The sequence below is a fragment of the Balearica regulorum genome, chromosome 9 (genome assembly GCF_011004875.1).
Source record: "Balearica regulorum gibbericeps isolate bBalReg1 chromosome 9, bBalReg1.pri, whole genome shotgun sequence".
Classification (NCBI taxonomy): domain Eukaryota; kingdom Metazoa; phylum Chordata; class Aves; order Gruiformes; family Gruidae; genus Balearica; species Balearica regulorum.
The window spans coordinates 14,123,548-14,145,670 of NC_046192.1; the positions used below are offsets into that span (position 1 = coordinate 14,123,548).

Here is a 22,123-nt window from a genome sequence, read left to right on the forward strand (position 1 = left end):
CAACTATTGATTCTTTTCTTCCTTTGGGGCTTTACCCATCTGTCCTAACACTTTCATCCCAGCACCCCTTGGGCTGAGAGAAGTGTTCTACAAATGAACCAGTGAAAACCTGGAGAAGATTCCAGGTCAAGTTTGTGTACAAGAGTTTAAATTTTTAGTGACAGTCTTCCCTTACTGCAGACGAAAGTTTCCACACAGAGCCGCACAAGCTAGCCCCACCAATTATCCTCCTCCTTTGAAAACCATTATCAAGTTTTTCAAAACTTCTTTCATTTCACTGTTGTCACTCGATGAAAAGGAAACTAACCACCATGTCAAGACAACTCGGCTGCCTGGCAACCAAGGGCCACATTTTAATTCTGACTTGCTTCTAGTCTTGACTAATGGAAAGTGACTATGTTAAGCCAGTCAGAAGAGTTGTTTGTCACTTCTGAAATGCAAACAAAACTATATTGTTTCGAAAGTCCTGGGTGTGATTGATGTAAAGATTTACAGTAACATCATTCATTTGCCCTTGTGTTTTAGTGGGATTGATGTCATATCTTTTCATGCTTTATTAAATGCTTTTGGAGAACTCAAATACATGATGCTTTTTGTCCTAAAGAATCTAAAGAGATTTTTTTTATGCAAGAAAACTGGGCTCCAACTTGTGAGATTTAATGATTCAACTCAACATGTGTCTGTAATTTAATAAGAAACATCAGCTGAGAAATGTGAATATATATCAAACTGACAAAAAAAAAAAAAAAAAGAAAACAAAAAGAAAAAAAAAAGCCAAGATGGGGGGGGGGGGGGGAATCAACAGTTTGGGGGAGGGAAAGGAAAGATACACTGCTAACTTGCCGGCAATAAAGCTTGTTTGGACAAACGTTCCCACAGCCGAGTTAATTTTTTTCACTTCTAATAAAAAAAGAGAACTTTAAATTCTGTTCCCCACCTCCTTAACTGTAAATATATGCAGTCACAAATATAAAACATGTGTCCATTTCTCTAAATTGTAACTGAAAACATTATAAGTAATATCAACATCAATTATGCTAACTATGACAGATTCAAATAGGTTTAAACAGTATGTTTCCAAAGTCATCTTAAAAATCCCTTCTAAAAACAATTATATTGCAAACTATTTTTGTAAAGGCTGGGTCGACCTTTACTGTAAATTAACAATCAGGAGAGGATGAATGAACCTACAGGCAGTTTTTTCCTCTGGAACAGGGAGACACACACACACTCTCCATGTATAGATATCATTTTTTGTCATTACACAGACAAAAGATGTATGGATTTATGGGGGTGTGTGTATATATACGTATATATAAACAGAAAGGAAAACATAGCTGTTGTGGTAGTTTCTGTTCTATTTCATTAATAGAAATCACTCTTCAAATGCCTATTATTCATTGAGGCAATAATGAAATGAATATTCTGGGTAGTGGGCTTAGGCTTTTGCAAGTATAGTTATATCAGCATCAATGGTATGCTGGACCTGTTTTCCAAAATCAATACATTTCCTTTTTGCTGTTCTGGCAATACCTGTTAATAAGCAGACCCTTGACATTGGTTTTTTTTTTTTTAAATAGATATTAAAATTTAAGCACAGTAAAAACATATGCTGTAATTACAGTTGCCATCTGGGATTCTTAGGGATGGTCCGTGAGGCATCCACCACGTCAGTTCTTTGGGCAGAAGTTTAGAAGTTTTGATGGATGGAAGGTATATGTGGAGAAAAAAGAAGCAATGCAGCCTACTTTGAGTCCTGGTCCTCCCTGATCCTTGGTGGATGGTTATCCTATTCCAAACCTTCCTACAAATCAAGCTGTCCTATACTCAGCTCATGCAATACAAAACCCCTGCCTACCATCCTGAGCTAATGAGACGTGGGACACTATCCCCCGTGTTATCTAACCGTACCAACCAAATGGTCCAAAATAGGAGCAGTCAGCTCAGCATCAGCACTGTGCCCTACAAGGTAAGAGGATAATGGATATTGATTGCAGGTGGTTGCAAGGAGCTGTCATGTGGATCCAGTCCCCAGGGTATGACGGCGTTGCTATCAGTGGTGTAAGCAGCTGTCAGAGAGATGTAAGCGGGCTTTCAGCTGAGGGCCATGCTGCAAGAGGTCAGAGCACCCAGCAGAGAACAAGCAGAGAAGCCCAGTGCGGATAATGCTGCAGCAAGGGAGGGTGCAGGACCTGTTTTACTCGCACTGATTCTGTTGGTTTGTTGATGCAAGGCTGCACCTGGAGCCTCCCTTCCACAGTAAGAAATCACGAGGCTTCAAGCTCCTCCAGGAAGGGGTAAATCCCATCTTGGAGGCCATGAAGCCACAGCATTTCCTCATTTGAGTCCTGGCCTCAGCAGGGATCAGTACAGAACTTTGAAGGAATCCTGAATAATTGCACTAGATCAAAGCAGTGAGGCCTTGGTGCTTTGCTAACTATGTGAATTCCACTTTGTGCTGATAGTATGGAAAAAGGGTAAATTAGATGTATAGATTTGTTATATAAGAGAGCTCTGACAGACAAATGAAGCAGAGGAGTAAGGATGTGTGCCTGTCCACTTTCCAGAAAATAATTAAGATCTCTGCCAAGGCCTGCTACTTCAGAATCTCTCAATGCATGATTGAGTTGAAGCATTAGTGACCCCAAGGATGGAGGAGGAGGAGGAAGGGAAGCAGTCGCCCAATATTTCCACTGAGTGGAAGTCAGGACTGGCTCAGAAACAATAACTCCATTGACTCAGGAAAATAAATATGCATTCATTCAGAACATTATCTAATCAGTCTAGGTCTAGGTATTAGGTCAGTGGATTACCTCAGCCTACCACCAGTCTCAGCAAGCCCTGCATCTCCAAGAAACAAATTAAGAACATGCACATTCCGAGATCACAGCATTTTTACAGTCCTCATCATAGCCAAAAAGCGAAAGCTGGGTGTAAAACTGTCTCTCTATAGCCAAATTACACACAAAGCATGTTGTAAATCAGCTTCACCCCAGGGAAGGCAAGCTGTAAACTACCTATCATTTTACACAGCTACGTATAACCATCATGGTGGAGGAAGCCTGAAAAGGTCAAGAGATTTTTCTAAACTACCTACATCTCCGGAGTAGCTCAAGAAGCCACGTAATCTAAGGTCCTCAGGTAGTTTCTCTGTCTGCTGGTTTTTTCCTTATGGAAACGAATATGTAGCTTTCTAACTGCCTTCAGCTTCTGCTGAATTAAACACATTCCAGCGTCTCTAGAGCAGCACTTAGGCAGTTGCACTCCCCCTTGCGCTCTCCTGGGTAATCCTTTGGGGGGAAAGAATACACAACGAAGCCCTCAGCTGACAATTTGGGAGGCCTGCCACTGGTTATTGCCATCCATTATTTTTCAACTTATTCAAAGGTAAGACAAGGGCTGAAAGCTTGTAGCTACTTCTTTCGGGAAAACAGAGTCCAAACAGTTCCTCTTAATCCTGAGCATTACCCAAGAGTTTCCAGTAACCTACCTTAGACCAGCTTGAAATTCAAAAAGAATAAAAAAATATATCTCTTTTGCAGTATTCGAAGGCCCATGTTCCTTCCCAAAAATAAATATGCAGGTGAAAATGCAGTGCAACTGACTGAAACTTTATACAATTGTTCCAGGTTCATAAACATTTCATGAACTCAGATTAAATTTCAATTACAATACAAGTACTTCCATGAGCAGCAGAATGAAAGATGCCTGTTCTTCTCTGGCTTTGTGTTCATAGTTAGATTCCCTGGGACCTCAGGAGGTGCAAAGCTCCAATGGAAAGTGCTGCCCCAGGTGGGACATTCTCTATCCTGCAAGGAATCCTGATATCGAAGAAGCCTTTCCTGCAGCAGGAACAATAGCACATCTTCCCTTGCTACCAATTTCCACAAAACTTGTAGGAGCTGGTCAGCAGATTCACTACCTATAGGGCGTAGCCTGACACAGACATAAGATACATGCAGAGATGTGTGAACATATAAAATGTATTTACAAACGGGCTAAAAACTAGATTCTCTTGGGTCTAGACAGAACCAACAACAGGGAAAGGCCAAGGCTACGTAAGCAAGGATTAATGTAAGACTTGCTGGTGAACCATTAACGTCCCTGTCTCTGTCACGGAAAAGATTTTTTCCTCTGGCTCCTGGCTAAACTGTCCTCTATAGCACTTGCCTGGCTTTCCATCTGGTTCAGCCAAAACTCTTTCATCTTTCGGCTTGTATACTGCTGCTTTCTCTCTTTCAGCCCTGCCTTTCAGCTGCTGCTGAGCTTACCTTCTCCCCGCACTGCAGGCACATTGCCTGTTCTGATCCCCTTGCTAATTCTCATCAGCGACAGCATTCACAGCCCATGCCATCGCTCCCGGGAGGGTAGGCAGACCCTCCCCAGCCTCTGGTTTCAATTCCCTCGGCTCTTCCCAAGCCCTTCACCTCGCTTCTGGCAGATTAGGGCTCCTCAGCTGTGCTCACACTGCCCCCTGCCCCAGGACAGGTCTCCTGCCCTGCAGGTCTTAAAATCCTCATCTCCGGGAAGTGGATCACGACTTCTTGTTACTCCAGATGATGCACCAATGCCTCGCATTGTGCTTGTTTGTCATCTTTTCATTGTACGTTCCTTTCAGTAGTGAGTACAGCTTATTTATGTTGCACACAGTGCCATGCAAATTTAGGGCACTATTTTAATGCATGATAAATAATTACTATAATTAACAGAAAACCAAAATGCCTCCTGGCAATTTGTCAGGACTAGACACCTCTCTCCCTGCCAGATATTTTCATATGTATGACATGTACATATAAGATCCCTCTTGCCTCTGTGTAGGGACATGCATCTCCCATTAGCAGTAATGGGAATTATGTGTGTTCACTGAGGGGAGACTGGAGCTTACCCTGGCTGGCGTGCTATGTTAGTTGTGCTTTATTGGATCATATGGAGCATGCCAAACAAAAAAAAAGAAAACACACCTTTCCATCTTCATTGTTCAGGGAGAAATATTCAGGAAGCCCCTGTACACAATCATGCTTTTAATTAAGTGCTATTTGCAGGTGCTATTTCTCTCCAATTTCCTATAGCCATTTCTAAAAGAGCAATAACAAAAATAATCTGCAAAATAAAGTGATTAGGGATAAAAATTAGCTAGAGTTACTAGACTGATGAGAAATCTAAAAAAAATGAGCAATTTTAATAAACCACATTTTGAAACTATAAACATCCTTGTATGGGTAGATGCTGTACTGCAAAATACTAAACTTCATTTCACTATCAATTTTCTGATTCATCTGAAGAAGTTCATTATCTGTTAAATTGAAGGCAAGCCTCCCACAGAGGAATGCTATCTAAAGATGGATGTGTTTGTGTGTGAAAGGATAGCCTTTCTTAGCTGTTTATCAAAAAAGACATTCATGGACTAGTTACTATACTTCACTACTTTGTAAATATAAAGTACAATACATACATACAATCGTATGACAGTGGTTCATTTTTGTCATCTGGTTGTGACACATTAATACAAATTTAGTCCAAACATCCAAAGTTATGCTGCTAGGAATGTTGCCATCTGGTTTTAATGAATATCTGGGGTCCATTTTTCAGTTAAGCTTTTCTTATTGTGTTTGTGTGTTGCTTTTTCCAAGCTATCTGCATAATTGCTTAAAGATTTTACTGCAAAATTAATATCCTCACTGTGAATGAGGGAGAAGGGCAAAAACCAGGATGACAAAGGCTGAAATGAGGTGAAAGACAAATTCAATTTTTCCTTGCACCATAGAAACCTCGTCAGGACTAGCTTTATCTGGTAATCCACATTTAAACTTTAACCTGTAGGGGGGCTCTTTGTGTTAGTTAATGTAAGCATAAAAAGAGTCTGAACCACTAATCAGATTAATCATATTTTGTGAGACTCAAAAGCTTCATTAAAAGGACCTCGTTTCCAAGCTACACATTTCAGAAAGGGAAAAGTTGGCTATGAAAAGGAAAGAGTAACACTGAAATTCAAAAAGACACAGACTGTGTGTCTCCTGGAATTAAACCAAACGGAGTTAAGAACTGGAAAAACATCCACCTTCATAAAATACACCTTGACGATGCCAAAATAATTAGGACATTTTACTATTGAAATTATGCATTCCCTACATTTACAAAGCTTTATCTTATGCACAAGAGAGAACTATTTATTAGATAAATACAATAAATGTCTACCCTTTCTTCATATTTATGGAAGTCTCCCTCTCTGCTGAAGCAATCATATTTCCTAAGTACTTCAGGTGACCCCCTCAGAGACAAGAAAATGTGAACTTCAGAAGAATAAGAACTGGAATCTGTCATCTGTAGTCAGGTTATTTACTCAAGAAATACCTCAAGAAACTTATCACATGAGAAACACCCCAGTTCCTTACAGAGCATGAAAGTGAAAGAGCAAGCTACTCTCCCAAGTTGGTGCAGACTTGTGCTCTCTTTCAAAAACAACAGAATAACTCTATTTTCAATAAACAAATGGCTTGTCACAAATGACACTTCAGTGAGCTTTTGTTCATGCCTATGGAACAAAACACAGTTTAAGATCAGAATCCCAACTTCAAGGTTTTCATCATTAAGTCCAACAGGAACCATTTGCGCTTAGGACAGTGTGAAACCCGTTCAGATCTCAGCTTACCTTGTATTGTTCTGGAGTTAGCGGGCCTCTGAAATCAGGAGATGCTTTGAGGAAATGATGATGCATGTGAATAACAAAGCTGAAAGTCTTCTATTTGGAAGATTATTCAATACTGAAAAAATGAAACACTTTAAAGCAGTTACATTCTCCCTAAAATGTCGAGTATTTAAGAGGTGGGCGGTGAAATCAAGACATGACATCACTGGAGCGATCACTTGAAATACAGACTCACCCATTTTCTGACCATGGGACTGCAGAAGTGGAGTTAGCCTCACTTTTGTTTTCCAAGTGAGAAGGAGCATCCTCGTACTGCATCACAGACAAACTGTTTGCTCATATTTCACCATTATGCTTCCATTTTTCTTTCCCATAACTTGCCAAGAGCTCTTCTTGTTCCCACAAGCTGCACGACCCTCTGCATGACTTGCATGCAATAGGTAAGTTCACTTCTGGACCATTCAGGCAACCTAAAATACATTTTTACACACGCATTGAATTCTCCACTCTATGTGAGGTTAAGGACAAATTAATAACTTTCTAAATGTCTGTTTGCAAGTTTTGTCCATAATTGTACTGAGACTGTACTCCTTGGCATAGTCGGTTATACCTAAAGGCACTGCTTGTACCCTGGGTAAGGTGACAGCAGGTGAGGAATCTTCTGCAGTAAATGACCAGTCACCAAGGAATTGTCACACTGCAAAGCTCTGAAGGGAAGGAAAGAGCTTGGGTGGGCTAATTCCCTCTCCCACCTTCACTCTTTTGTAGACCTGATGTTGCCCAGTTGCTGCATCTGCTACAGAGACTTTAAAGAAAACACAATGGCCAAGCTTTCTACACTTCGTAGACCTTACACTTCACGGAAAGTTTTATCACAAGCTTTTATTTTATGGCTGCATTTCCGAGTGTGTGCCATTGTGTGCCATCCTGTGCCCCGAGGTCTTCACTGTTTCTTCATCAAACCAGGCAGCTGTCGAAATGTGCCTCAGCTCCATCCAGCACACATTCCCCAGCTTTCCCTTCCAAGGAAAAGGAGGGGAGAAAGGCCGGTGAATGCCAAGGTCTTGCTCCAGTGAGGAGCTGGGATGTGGCCAAGGACAGGCTCCCAGGTTCCTAGTGTAGATGTAGACTATGATACCATTGAACTCCTCAGAAAATATCACACAAATCTAAGTTATTTATGAGCTGACTTCAGCACGTGTAAATCCAGAGCAACTGCACTGGCTTCGGCAGAATCCTTCTAAGTCTAAGCTAATGCAATTTAAAGCAGAATCTGGCTCTTTAGTTTGGATAATAAGCAAGAAGTGCTGCCTCAAAAATACAAACACAAATAATTTTACCTGAAAACAAAGAGAACTGTTCATAGGTCTGACCTAAAGCTATGAATTTAAATGATCTAAATCTAACTCCAAAAAAAAGAGATCTTTGAATTAGACAAATTAAGAAAAGCACTAGGATGTATTAGTACTGTTTACTACCATTTTTGTATTGGGTCAGGCTTTCTTAGCCTTCTTGATACTGTCTCACCTTGTTTTATGACAAGTTCCAGCAGCATCCATATAAACGCTCCCAGAGTGTATTTCCGGGCAGCACAAACAGCTATAGTAAAAAATATCCCCTATCAGCTTGTCATCTGAGCTGCGGTACTTCCCAGCCCATAGCAGGGCAGCGTCAACGGGATTAGGTTTCAGCACTGCTGTCAGTCTGCTAAAACTGCTGGAGATGGTTTAAGCCGGCCTGCTTGCCTTCGCCCTGAGCTGAATTGTGGCTGTTCCCATGCCAGATACATGTTTTAGCTGAGGTTAATGAATAGCTGAGAGGAAGCAAACTACTGCAGCTGTTCTGAATACACTCCATGTATGTTTCTTATTTTATAGATTAGGAAACAGAGACATAAAAATCACATGCCTCTGCCCACAGAAGTTTGTGGTGGTGACCCTCACAGAACCAGAGTCTTTGACCTCCATATCTGGAGTCCTTCCCCTCCTGCCTGTACGTTGCGTGCAGCCGCGGTGGCGCAGAGCGGGGAGCGCCGGTTGTCCCTGGAAGCACCGCTCCGGGGTGGCACCATGCTGGCTCGCTGCTCCTTGCCCAGCACACAGGCAACTCAAGAGGGCACGTTCATTTCCCAAGAGATGGAACTACAGTGGCAGAGCAGCAAACATGTTCAGCAATGGAGCTCAAAGCCTGAGAGGATTCAAATTATACTCACCAGCTAACATAAAATATATTCAATAATTTTTTTTCCCCCTCATTTTATTTCTAGGCTCAGGTAATGGGATCTCTATTGTAACCAGGTAAAAAAACCAGCCAACTCCGTAATAAGCTAAAGCATCAGCATTTGTTCAGTGAGAATGATGACAGATGCCTAGTGAATGCACATTTCATGGTAAGTTTTTCGCAAAGATCTTGAGAATCTCTGTGAAAATATGATGATAATTTATGAATGTCTGAACCTGCCTTGCTTTAAATTTGTGGATCTGTCAAAACCCAAACAACTGGTTACCTAGGTCAGATGAGGTTCACGTTCCCTGAGCTGCATAATGTCACTTCTCTCTGCTCATTCCAGAATAGATTTTTCCTTTTCCTTTTAAAAAAAAAAACAAACCACACACCAAGAAAACCCCCAAACAACCAACCCCCTACATGTTTAATTTCCATAACTGTTAGAGAAATTATTTTAAAAATTAGTACAAACTTTATAAATTCCAAAGAAAGGCACCATTGGAATGCCCACCAGTGATGCCCACAGGAAAGCAGCAGATCCAGAGCTTTTACCACTTCAAATAAAAGTTTCTGTTCTGCAAAGAGAAAATCCCCTCACTTCTGCAGTTCCAGACTCTACAGATCATTAGGTAGGTAAAGGAAACTTCTGATCTTTTGATCATTCACAACTCTTTAGAAGGAAGTTTCCCACAAGGCTCATGATACTCTAAGTTACTTTTGTTTCTGTTCTGCAGCCTCCCTCTCTCCAAGTTAAAGCTCATGCAGAACAAAACAGCACTGCTGAGCTCAGCAACATCGTGAAGGAGGAATCTGTGGAACCCTATGGCCTGATTGTATAAAAATGTGTAAAGCTACCAAGAAAGTGGAGTGGGAAAACGTTCCCATGACTGCTTGGTAGGGCTTCATGCCTATGAGGCATGTGTGAAGATAGCTTCACACTTATGAATATTGCACAGAGTCGGACTCCCATCTCTTCTCCAAGAAGGGACCCAACTAGAAACATTTCTGTACTTGGAGAGCAATAAAAAGAGAACACATGGGATAGGAAACACAGGGTTAAATTTGCAGCTTTTCTCTACATTATAAATAATGAGGATGTGTTTTTCCCTTCCTCCTCCTGTCAGCTACTTTCTGTTCTCTTGTACCTGCTGCACTACCATCTAAACACTCCCACCTCCAATCTTTTAAGTACCTGGATCAAGTTATAGCATCTATTGTACTTTGGGACACAAAATGTCATACAGCAAAATTCTACAGGAGAAGAGTAGAATCAGCTGTGGGCTGCCCCAAACACAGTGAGGTTCTCATCCCTTAAAATTCCTGATACATGTGACTCTTCACAGGGAACTGCAAAATTCTTCCATATCACTTGGTGAGGTTCTACAGAGAAAGCCTAAATCTACACACAAGCCTAGACTGGGCTTGAGTACATGTAATGGACAAAAAATATAGAAAGTGATTGTTCCTTGAGCATCATAAAGGATTTGGAGGGAAAGAGAGATACAAAAGATCAGGACAGGTCCCTAAATTGTCTGGGTGGAATACGAGACAACCTCCAGTTGTCTGAGGTTCTGTTTACCCTTGCAAATGAGAGGAGGCAGTTCACGAGAGAATCTGTTGGTTTGCTATATTTCAGAATGTTATTTCAGCTGGACAAACTATGAGTAGTTTTGCAGCTGCAAACATGTATAACATCTTAAGTTTTAGTGAAAAAGTGGCATTGTATCCTTAAGACATTCTATTGCTATGGTATAGCATTTTATTCAGATGATCAGAGTAGTAAAAGAATAGTTTTGCCTGAATTGCTATTGAACCAAAAAGTTCATTTCTCTACCTCTAAATGAAGAGAAATAAGGTTTTTTCCCAGTGTTTGGCACCAATAGAGTATTTTTAGAATGTTTCCAGTTATGGACCCATCTGCATACTGTTCCACTGATACTGCACAAAGGAAAGAGAAGCAGAACTGCACAATAAGAGAGGAGGGACAAAAAAATTATTCCTAGCATTTCCCACTCTCTTAACATGCCAACAGATTTCTAAATATTATCACATACCAACTCATTTGAGAGGCTGCACTTCACCAATGACAAGAGAATTTGCTCTCTTGAAATCATAGTATGGGCATATTGCTAACTCATGTTTGCGAGCTAGCATCACCTAAATTACGGTTTTATGACACAGTATTAGAAAAAGAAGGTTATGCTGAGTGAAACCTGATTTTAACTGGGAACGTAGTAGTCAATTTAGTGGGGAAATTTAGTAACAGAGGGAAACATTCTTTTAAAACCATTTCTAAATGTAAAAGGGCGCATGCAGAGTAAGCCAAAGATAAGAGTATCGATACCAATGGTTATGTGACCTGGGTGAAAATGTGCTTAGTTTAGAACTAAAGATATGAAGTACTGCCTAAATATTGAGTGTTAATTTAATATCAGGGAGAAATATAGTCTGGGATCTAATGGACCCTTCTCTTACCCTTCCACCAGTACCTCAGCTCTCCACACAGATGGATCTTATATCTTCTTGAAACAATAATCACACAGGTGAATTTTCCAGTAGCTTTTCAAATGATTTCAAATCTATTTTGCAAAGTGATCTTGGGGAAAATATGTAAATGGTCTTCAATGCAGCATAACCTTTAACACCTAGCAGAAAAACAAATACATTCCAGTGAAAACCAACAATTTCACTTAAACAGTTAGATATGAGCATTGATTTGCTCAGCTGGCTGGTGCTGGGTCACCCGCAAAAGAGTTTGGAGGGTCTCTGTGTAAGAACTGGGAAGTTAGGATTAGAAATGTGTCTGACTTAAGAGGGAGTTTTAAGCAATTAACTCTGCAAGCGAACAAAAGTGAACCACAAAGAAACACTAATGGGAAGAGATCATTAATGCAATACATCCACATTCTCCGTCTATACGCTCATTACCTGCTGACACCACCAGCAGGATTTGCCTATATGAGGAAATGGACCAAAATAGCTATTGCAGAATAAGCCATTCTTCAATAGCTTTCTGTTTGTCCCTGTGTGGACACTGTAGGAATAATTAGCGCACTTATTCTGTTCTAGAATAATCAGTGCGCTAATTATTCCAGACTAAAGTATCTTTTATTCCAAAGCACTTTGTCCACAAGGGGAGCTATTGTGAAATTGCTTGTGCTCCTCTGCTCAATTTCCATGTGTAAAAAGGACGTAATCCGTGCTGTTGGAAAAGCTGTACCCCTGGACTCCAGGAACAAATCAAATTATAGATAAGTTCCGATTCTCCCATCATTCAGGCTGGTTTGTTAAAGTAAGTGAATACATAGAGGAGTTGTGAAAACAGGATTCAGTTGTATGGCAATGAATAAGCTCTTCCTTTAGGAGCTTTTTCTTTAGAAAATTATTTTAGTCACATTTGCATCCAAGCTTATTACTGGATTTAATGATTGTAGTGTATAGAGGCTGACATGGTAGATGAGACTTTGCCCACTCTTTTGCAAAGTGTGAAATGCTGAAATTGGATGAGCATATAGTATAATTAGCTAATTTGATGGGGTAGCTTTATCCAGTCTATGTGTTTAGAAACACCACCGATCTAGCAGGTTTTTTTGTGCTGCAATGCAATTAAACCGAAGGCCAATATGCTTAGACAGTGACCCCACAACACTATTAAAATCTTTTTAAAATGAAGGATGGAAACAGTAGTGTCAGATCTTTCTAAACTGGGAGGAGAGTCCCAATACAATAGTCTACCTACTGCTCTCCTTTCAGCAGCCCAGCATATCAACTTGCAGAGGCAGACTCAAATCTCTATTTCTGGGGTTTGTTTTTGTTTGTTTTTTTTTTTTGTGTTTTTTTTTTTTTTTTTTTGCTAATCTTTACATTTTATTAAGGGGGGGGTATAACCATATCTGAAGAACCAGTATCCTCTTTTCTGCTCAGGGAGTGGCAGAATAACTCACTGGAACAAGGGGGTAAAACCCTTTTTCTCACATGCCACACGTGATTTGGCCCAATATTTGAGAAATACAACGCTCAGACAGCAAGGCTGTGTAATATCTTACTTTGTGAAACTGGATACAAGATAGTTACATGCAATAAAAAAATACTCTTTTCCATTTCCATGTTTCATACACGTTGCACTGTTTCACTGTCCATCCTCTGCCTCTGTCTCACTAGAGGGAAATTAAATGCAATTTGGGATATATTTCAAAACAAGTGGCATCATTGCTTAGCATCTATTTTCAATAACATTTGCAATGGTCATGGGACCATTTTCTAAGGTTTTACCAATCTCTCCTCTGCCTGGATAGGATCTAGGTAGTCATCTGATATTTCTCAAAAGACATTCATCGTCTCGAAGCATTCAGCCCCTTCTCACAGTATTATTTTGCTATCAATTCCTCAGCCTTTGATCTTGAAGTTTATTTAACCCAAGATACACTGTTAACCAATAACTGCTCCAAATTTACTACTAATAAAGTTTTCTGTAATGTGTTGAAAATAGACTAAATTACATTAATTTTTATTATATCATAAACCCAGAATTCTGCACAGAAAAATTATTATTAAATAGCTCCTTACCAGAAGAAAACACTGGCATACACAACACATCTGTAGCTCCAAAAAGCTCTGCTGATGGATTTATTTTCACTTTACCAAACTAGTAGAACAAATTTGATTTGTGACAAATAACATTTGTCTATTTAAGGCTCATAAGACAGCTTTTTTTTGCTAGTGATTCCCATAATAAGTTTTTCCTCAATTAAAGTTTCTGTTCATTTAGAAGATGGATGCAATTATAAATACAAGATGTTCAGTATTCTCAGCTCAGACTGTTATTATCTTGTGTTTCTCTTCTGCTACTGTAGCTGTTCTACCCTGAATTGAACTAGATTATGATTACTAGTTAAGAACCGAAAACACTGCCACTTTTACTTCCTTCTGCCAGTTACTTTATAAATAAATACTTTCAATTACAAAATTGTTCCCAAAGAAATGGGAATTATGTGGAAAGTACCCCACTGCTGCTGTAACAGTTTCAGATTTATTGAATCCTCCTCACTGTATTACAATAGCTCCTGCTGTTTTACCTGGACTGCAGCAATGCCAGACTCCAGCCTTGTATTTCTTAATGTTTCAAACCATCTGGGACCAAATCCCCCACCCCCAACATTCTTCTATCTTCAAGCTTTTCATTAGAATCAGAATGGAAATACTAAGAAGAAATTTTAAAATGTCCCTTTTTTCATTTCCAATAGGTTGTGTAAGAGCCACGCAGCTACATTTCAGTTTTACAGTTATCTCAGATTTTAAAGGCAAGGGTCTAATTTTATTTTATTTGTAGTTATTAAGGCCAACTCTAGCATAGTGGCACAGACGATACAGCTGAGTGAGGCAGACGAGAGAAGAAACATGTTTAGCATTAAAACAATGCTGAACTTGGAGAGACATACTTCCCCATCTGCAGCCATCCCACAGCTAGTGCTGTGCTCTTAAAGTCATTCTTATGAGGAAGTTTCATATCAGATTTCTTGATCTTATTGTCATAATCATTAAAGTAAGAATACAGGCTCCGGATATGGGCTTTATCACTGTATGAAGGCATGCTGGAAATTCAAATGTTTGGATAATTTCACCATCCTGTTGCTTTAGTACTGGATCATTCTCATTTCTTTTTCAACACAACAATAATTTCAAAATGAAAGCTGTGTGATGACACCCTTCCTTATATCTATCCTTCCCTTTATACTCAAACTTTGCCCCAGCGTTTTCAATTGCTGCTTCTTTCCTTTCTGTACACATGTACATGTGTACATGCACACATTTACGTACATTTACACATTTTAAGTGTACATCAAAACATTTAGATTACGGAAATTACAAGCTATAGCTGGTTTACTGACCATTGCATCACAAACAGCAAAGACAAAAATACAAAGTAGTAAAGGTTCCTGAGTGAAGAAAGGCATTGACTTTGGTTTTACACTACAAATAACTTCTGGTCCACCAAGACAGAGCCATGGCATTTTTTATTTTTACTATTTTTTGTTTGGTTGGTTTTGGTTTTTTTGTTAAGCACTCCATGTATGTATGTATGTATGGAGGAGAGGGAAAACCTGCTGTTGCTTTGTTCTTACCGATTCCAGCACCTAGTAATCTAAAGCCAAATACTACCCACTCATTTTAATTGTCTCACTGAGGTCAAAGGGATTATTTACTTGTCTAAAGTGGTCCTAAATAATAAGTAAGAGAACTAAATGATACTTAGAGATTGTTCCAAAACAATATAAACAAAACCAGATCAGCTGTCTCGCCAGTTGCTCACATGGAGATTCCAGAAAAGCTATCCATAACACATCAAATTCTTTCTTTTTATTTTCATTCTTGACAAACTATTCTTTCATGAACACAAGGGCAGGAAAAATCTACTGCCAGATGGTGAGCTAGGGTATCAGCTATTGGATCCAATGGTACACTGAAAGCAGCCAACATTCTCAAGGAAAGGCATTTAATGGCATCTGAAAGTAAAAGCCCCCAGTTTCAGGGAAAAAGTGAAACAGAATTAACAAAATGGACAACTGTAAAGCATATCCACAAAGAGGATCAATCTGTAAGCTGAGATCAGAAGAAAGTGAAATAGATCCAGGAGAGTCATTTAGTCAGTGACTTTTGTTATAAATTACATATCCAGAGCAAGTCCTGAAAGTAAACAGCTTTTCATGTCAGGAGGACAGAGAATCTACAAATTTATGCTGAATTTGTCAGATTTGGCAAATCTTTGGCTTTGCTTGACATTCTTGTCCCTGTTCTTCACTGGTATTCCCTTCCCAAAGTATTACAGAGTATTTTCTGTGCGTTCTATCCCTTGCCACCTTTGCAGATGCATTCGGAGTGTTACACATTACTGAAATTAGCCCTCCATGAGATCCTGGCAGTTTGGAACAGCCTCAAGCAGAGAAAGAGATAAACACATATTTGTATAACTATGAAATGCCTCAGTTGAAGGTAAGCAAGGAAATTAGACTTGGAGAGTTCATAAGGGGAATGCAGATCATAAAATCAACAGACTCCCTGAGATAAAAATAATGACCAAGCACTTTAAGCCCGTAACACACTGAAGATCATACAAAATGAGCTTGGCAAAGCACAATACACAGAACAGTCATTTGGAAACACCATACCATGCTCAAATCAGGGAACCATTCCATATAACCTCACTGATTTTGGGATTTGTTTTACGATAGGCTACATAGTGAATTTCCAAATGCACTTTCAAATCAGACCCTAATGTAATCTCCATTTACAAGCTGGACTCCTTTCCTTTTTGAGTTTCCTACCAAAACCTAGCTGCATGCCTAAGATTTAGAAGGGCTTCAGATTTCCCTATTGCCATTAGGGGCTTTTTAATTTTTTTTCCCACCACTCAAGAGTAAGCAGTGTCTTTGGACACCAGTTTTCCTCCATATCATCACTGTCAAACAAGAGTAACTCAAGTGACTGCAATAGTGTGACTCCAGACATTCACTACTCTGACCAAGACAAACATTTGCCCTTTAGAAAATCGGACGATTCCAGTCACCCTCTCACAATCTGTTTTGAAATTTTTGTTGAACATGACAGATGCAAAACGAAGATACCTCTAGATTGTGACAATAAGAAGTTTGGGAAAGATATAAACTTCATACAGGAATCCCAGTTCTGTCTCTGAAATGTAAGAGAAAAGTGTTCTCTGAGGACAGATTATCCTGTAACTATTGATGGTAGAGTTATTTTACTTTCCTCTGAAGCAGGTGCTTCTTGTTCCTCCCAGTCACTGGACTAAATGGACCACATGTGAAATAAAAAGGAAATAAAATAGATACTTGTATGCACCATCATTTTCATTTATGGACCTAACAAGAAAATGATATTGTAAAATTATATTCTTCTAATCGACATCTAGTACTTTTCACTATTCTTTGCACAGTCCAAATTGAAGACTAGCTGATATCCACGTCCCACAGATTTATTACCAACAGAAAATAGGAAGGGATCAAGCTCCATTGTACGCCCTCCTACGACTGCACACAATGCAGAAGGACAGAAGAAGCAAGGAAAAAAACAGGACCATGGCTGAAATTCACCCAATGTTTTGGCTACCAGAATTGGCTGACTATACTAACAGAAAGATTTTTTCATCCCCTGAAGTGGAGCAGCAAAGGGACAACTTCTTTGTGCTGCCAGGACACCTAGTAGGGCTTCTGCATTTTGAGACATGATTCCTTGAGGCAATATGACTGAAGGGATGCGGCACCCTCCAGCGCAGGGTTCTGCTTAAATGCAACACTGAGCCCTGGAAAAAGATATTAACTCATTCCTCATTTGAGCTGCCAAACGTACCAGGAATACCTGGCAGCAGCTCCCTGCCACGCTGCCAACCATTCTAGGTACACAGCCGGCTAATTTCAGTGATTCCAGAAGAACTCGGAGGATTTGCAGCACAGCAGCAACAGCAGCAGAGGAACAAAAACAACATTTGATTTTGCACAAATGTCTATCCCAGACTGGACTTAAACTCATTCAGGCATAAACCTCCAGAAATAACTAATGTCCTACATGGCCCAAACCCAGGCTCAACTCCCTCTCTATAAATCAGACAATTAAACAGCTGATACCAAGCAATTGCCTCTCCTATTCTCAGAATGTTTTATGTTCACATCACAAGCAATCCTGCAAAGCCTTGATAGGTATATTCATTATTTATGGTCTGCCATAATTATATTGGGTACTTATAGCTTAGCCTGCAGGAGGCAGTGTCATGTGTGGAAAGCAGAACTTATCAATGCTAATGAACTTTTGCAGGGGATTTTGAAAAACTATGATTTCTCTTAAAAACAAGAAATGCAAAATGGCAAGAAGTTTAGTAAGAACATCTGGTCTAGCAGAAAACTGGGGAAGGGTGCCATCGGTTTTGAAACATGAGTCTTTACCCTCAAAATGTCCAGATTTTTACTCATCCCCCCCAACCCCGCCGCCCGAATACTTTGCTAGAACATTTTGATAGCATTAGTTCAAACAAAAGAGAAAAGCAGGACACAGGACAATTTCCCTATTGAGTGTATTGCATTAACTAGTGTTGTTACAGTAAAATACCAATCTATCACATGCAAAATCCTGGCCTCCCTTAGGTTCTGTAAAAACTACCATCAGTTCCAAAGGGACCACACTTTTACCCAAAATGATTTTGGGTTTGACTTTTAATGCCCTAAAACGAGCAAAGTGTGAGCACAAAGGAACATGCAGGTGTTCAAACTCTAATTTGTGATCTAAGAGCTAAGGACACTTTTGCCTCAGCCTTTTCCCATGGTTTTGGGCAAGTTATTTAATTCCCCTGCAACTCAAAATACCCTTGCATAAAACAGATCCCCACCACGTGAATAGGATTAATCTCTTGCACAAGATACCATGAGATGCTCAAAATTGTGATAATAAAATACATCTTAATGGTCTTGGCAGGGGAACTCTAGTGTTATGGCACCCAGCTTGACTAAGCAGGAGAAAAAGAGATTTACAATTTTTGGACAAAGTTTAGGACAACCTCTGTTATTTGTGAAAAGGGGGAACTCTCACATTTCTTAACGGAGCTACAGTGTAAATTCAAACTTTTGCAGCTGTCAGTACCAAAACAAGTAAGCTTCAGCTCACGTGGGACGCTGGGCTTGCAGAAGTCAATTGGATGTCCCACATCTTCATACAGCACAGCTGAACTCTGACACAGAAACTGGTTCTGCAAATGGTAAGCGCTGGGTAAGTTACAGGGCTACACAGCAGGGCTGTACTTGTATTCCAGATGTTTCCCTCCAAATAAGAACTGCAGCCCTTCTTCTAGCTTCTACATATATGGTGTCCATGCTTTCAGTTCTTTGCACAGACTGCACTGGCATTTCTTAGTAGCAAGAGAAGCAAGTGACCACCTTCAGGCTGGAGCTAGCCACCACCCACTGGTAGCATATAAACAGCTTGCTTTTTAATGTTAAGGGAAAAAAAAAAAAAAAAGGTGATAAATCTGGATGCAGAGATATCTTGGCATTTTTACTAATGCAATTTCAGTGACCAAAAATCAGGAAAGTGGCTGGTATTCATACAAACAGGACCGTTCCTATTGGTGTATATAGGCCTAGTGATATCTCTAGGATTACACGACATAACAAACGTTAAGGTCCAGCTGTATAAAGAAGGCAGAGGGCTTCAGACAACCCAGTACGCTGTGGTAGAAATGGTGCACATCAAGAAACTGGCAATACCAGTAAGGTTTCAAATATAAACACTCAGCTTTGAACTGAATTAGTGGAGAGAGAGATGATAAAACAGACACTCAGCAAAGGCTCTGCACAGATTGCTAGACAAAGTTTCAGCCTTTTTTTATTTATTTTTAAAGTCTGCTAATTTGTGTTTATCAGCGCAATGAAAGGATGGGCATGGAAAGATACTCAGAACTTAAAAGCTAAAACTGGACTGTCTACATTTCATTCTCTTTTTATTAACCATCAGCGAGTATTCTGCACAGACACAGCCCATGAAAGTAATAATAGAGAGAAATTAATTAGATGACTGTATTTCAATCATGGGGTTTTCTTGACATTTTATACCAAAGGAATGCAGCTCAAGCAGTTTGTAACTGACAGCAATGCCATGAAATTGCACTACAGCCTTGATAATTATCCTCTTCATTATTTTTATAATATAAAAAGAGATAAAGTACAACAGTCCCTTTTCATTTTATAATAGTATGCAGTATAATGGAAGCAGCTGAAGGAGGATGTTTGTCTTACAATGCTACAGTTTAAATCTAGTGACAAGGAAAGAAGTATCATTAATGATGCACAGAGAAGAGCACTACAAGCAGCCATCCTTTAGATAATTATTCTATGCAAACTGTAAACAGTTCTGTATGAGAGAAATAATATACTCCAAACTTTTTTCCCTTCCTCTCTTTCCTTAATATTCTTTTTTTCCCCTTCCTCTCTTTCCTTAATATTCAAGACATGTTAATGACAACTCACTAGAAGGAAAAATATATTAATCTCATTTACATAAATTTCCTCCTTTGTTAAAAGCTAGTGTCATCAAAGCTTATAAAAAGATTGATGACACAGCGAGGGCTGGTCATTTCTTTTATATAGTGGTAGCAAGCACTTCTGCACTACACAAGCCCAGAAAATTAATAGAAGTGGGAAGAGTCCTTTTGGCTCCAGATGGAAACACAAAAGGAGTAAAGGGATTATCAACTATTACGGATAATTTTAATTAGGAAGAGTAGCAGTAAACCAGTAACAATTCCATACTTTGGCAACTATTTTAGAATATTTCAGAAAATGTAGGTAGGGAAGTCTCAGCTGGAACACGACAAACCTGTACAAGGAGATGAGAAGTTACCATTTCCCTGTCTACCACAGTGTCAGCTCAACTTGGTATATGAACAACAGAAGTCAGCTCCAGATGGCTACAAAAGAAGTCAGTCTGTTACCTTAGTAAAGCAGAGTTTGAAATCAGGATAACTTCAGAAACAGCAACTCTGTAGATATTTTCAGCAGAAGCTGCCAAATTAAGCCTGTGGAGATATGAAGCACTTAAGCTGTGGAGAACTGTAACCTCCTGTCTCTGAGCATGAAGTCAGGATATTCTCTTGGTGCGACCCCTGTAAAAGCTAAAATGTATTTAGTCTAGGCAACATCAGCTTCTTGGTCTGAATTAACTTATCCTAATAACACGATGATACATGCTTCCTTCTGTAGATTGCCTGGCTCCAGCAGAGGAGCTGGATTTTTAATTTACCAACATACCTTTAGAATTTATTACTTCAGTCATTGTAAGTAACACCCAAAAAGGAAGATGGCTTCTGCATAAACTGAAAATCCATCAGTAACTTTATAATTTTTTCATATCACAAGAGGAATGTGAGACTGTGATATCATGAATCTAAATAGGAGTGTTGCAGCCATGGAATGCAGACTTGGATCATATTTGCTGCAGTATAAGGACATTACCTTCAGGGTGTCTGACTGAGGCTCATTTTTGATTATCCTCATGACATGCACGTATGTGGGTACTCCATGCCACTTATCACCACATCAGTCAGTTTTGCAGATGTTTTGCCATACTAAAGCTTTAAACAGATCTGATAAAACTTTGTGGGGAAAAAAAAAAAGGACAGAAATATTTGGCCATTTGCCCAGGTATTGTATGAATAATAAAACATATCTTTCTGCATTTTCAAAGTCATGTATTCCTTTAAATATACCTGACAGCTCTAAACATTTTAGCAATACATATACTTCTGCAATGAGTTTTGGGTAAATCTACAACTTCAGTCATTCACCCACCAGTTCCTGTGTCACACAGCCCAACTAACCCTGTAGTTTCCTAGAAAAATGGACTTTTTGGGCAGTGCCTGCTCTGCCTTGCTTGCTTCTACAGCACAGGAATACAGAACGTGGGGTAGGCAGGATGTCCCTGCAAAACGTATACCATACATCTCCTCTGTGTATCCACAGCACTGCCAGTGCGTTCTCTGCACATACCCCACATGCACGACAGATCTGATGCTTCCTCATGACAAAAAAATTCACTGTGTACGTGACATAGGGCCAGTCCACATGTGCGCTCTGAGTACAGAACTGTCAGATCTCTCATGCACACAGAGATCAGCTCCATGTTAACAGCACATCTCTCAGACACAATGAACCACTGCAATCTTTCCCAGTGAAGATAGCCTTTAAATGTATCTAAAGACAACCTTATCACTAGGGGAAAAAAACTTTTCTGTTTTAAAACACACTACGGTTATTCAAGAATGTTCTATTCAGTCACGTATATACCCCAGGCAGTTATTTGCATTGTTTTTCAATGGATCAGAGCAGACTATGATATTTTAGGGCATACAAAGAATAAGGCAATACTAGCTTTTGATCCTGAAGAACAAAAGCCCTGCATTAACCTATGTGCAAAGACAGGAGAGCTGACAAAATGGGGGGGGGGGAGGGAGAGAGGGAGAGAATCTGTCAGATCTTTGAAGTAATCCAAGGTCAAAAGTTTCCTCTTAAGAATATATGAGCAATGTGAACTTACCCTACCCAGGAAGCCACCTCACAAGGTAAACATTTTCAGAAGACAAGACCTTGAAACTCTTCATAGTGTCAAAGGTTGAAACGAGCAAAGTGGTGGCTGGTTTAAGGCATCTTTCCCTTGAAATGTCCAAACTTCCTTAATTTTCAGAGACATTTTGCA

The 22,123-nt window shown here is 39.7% G+C and overlaps 1 long non-coding RNA gene across 1 annotated transcript; it reads right to left on the reverse strand.

The window, feature by feature from the left end:
- Positions 1-1,462: 1,462 nt before the first annotated feature.
- Positions 1,463-22,123, reverse strand: LOC142603002 (uncharacterized). The gene is made up of 6 exons (XR_012836872.1): positions 21,965-22,123; positions 20,364-20,534; positions 11,348-11,517; positions 6,882-7,116; positions 6,650-6,761; positions 1,463-1,533 (listed from the first exon to the last, which is right to left on the reverse strand). It is a non-coding gene; the product is annotated as an uncharacterized LOC142603002 (long non-coding RNA).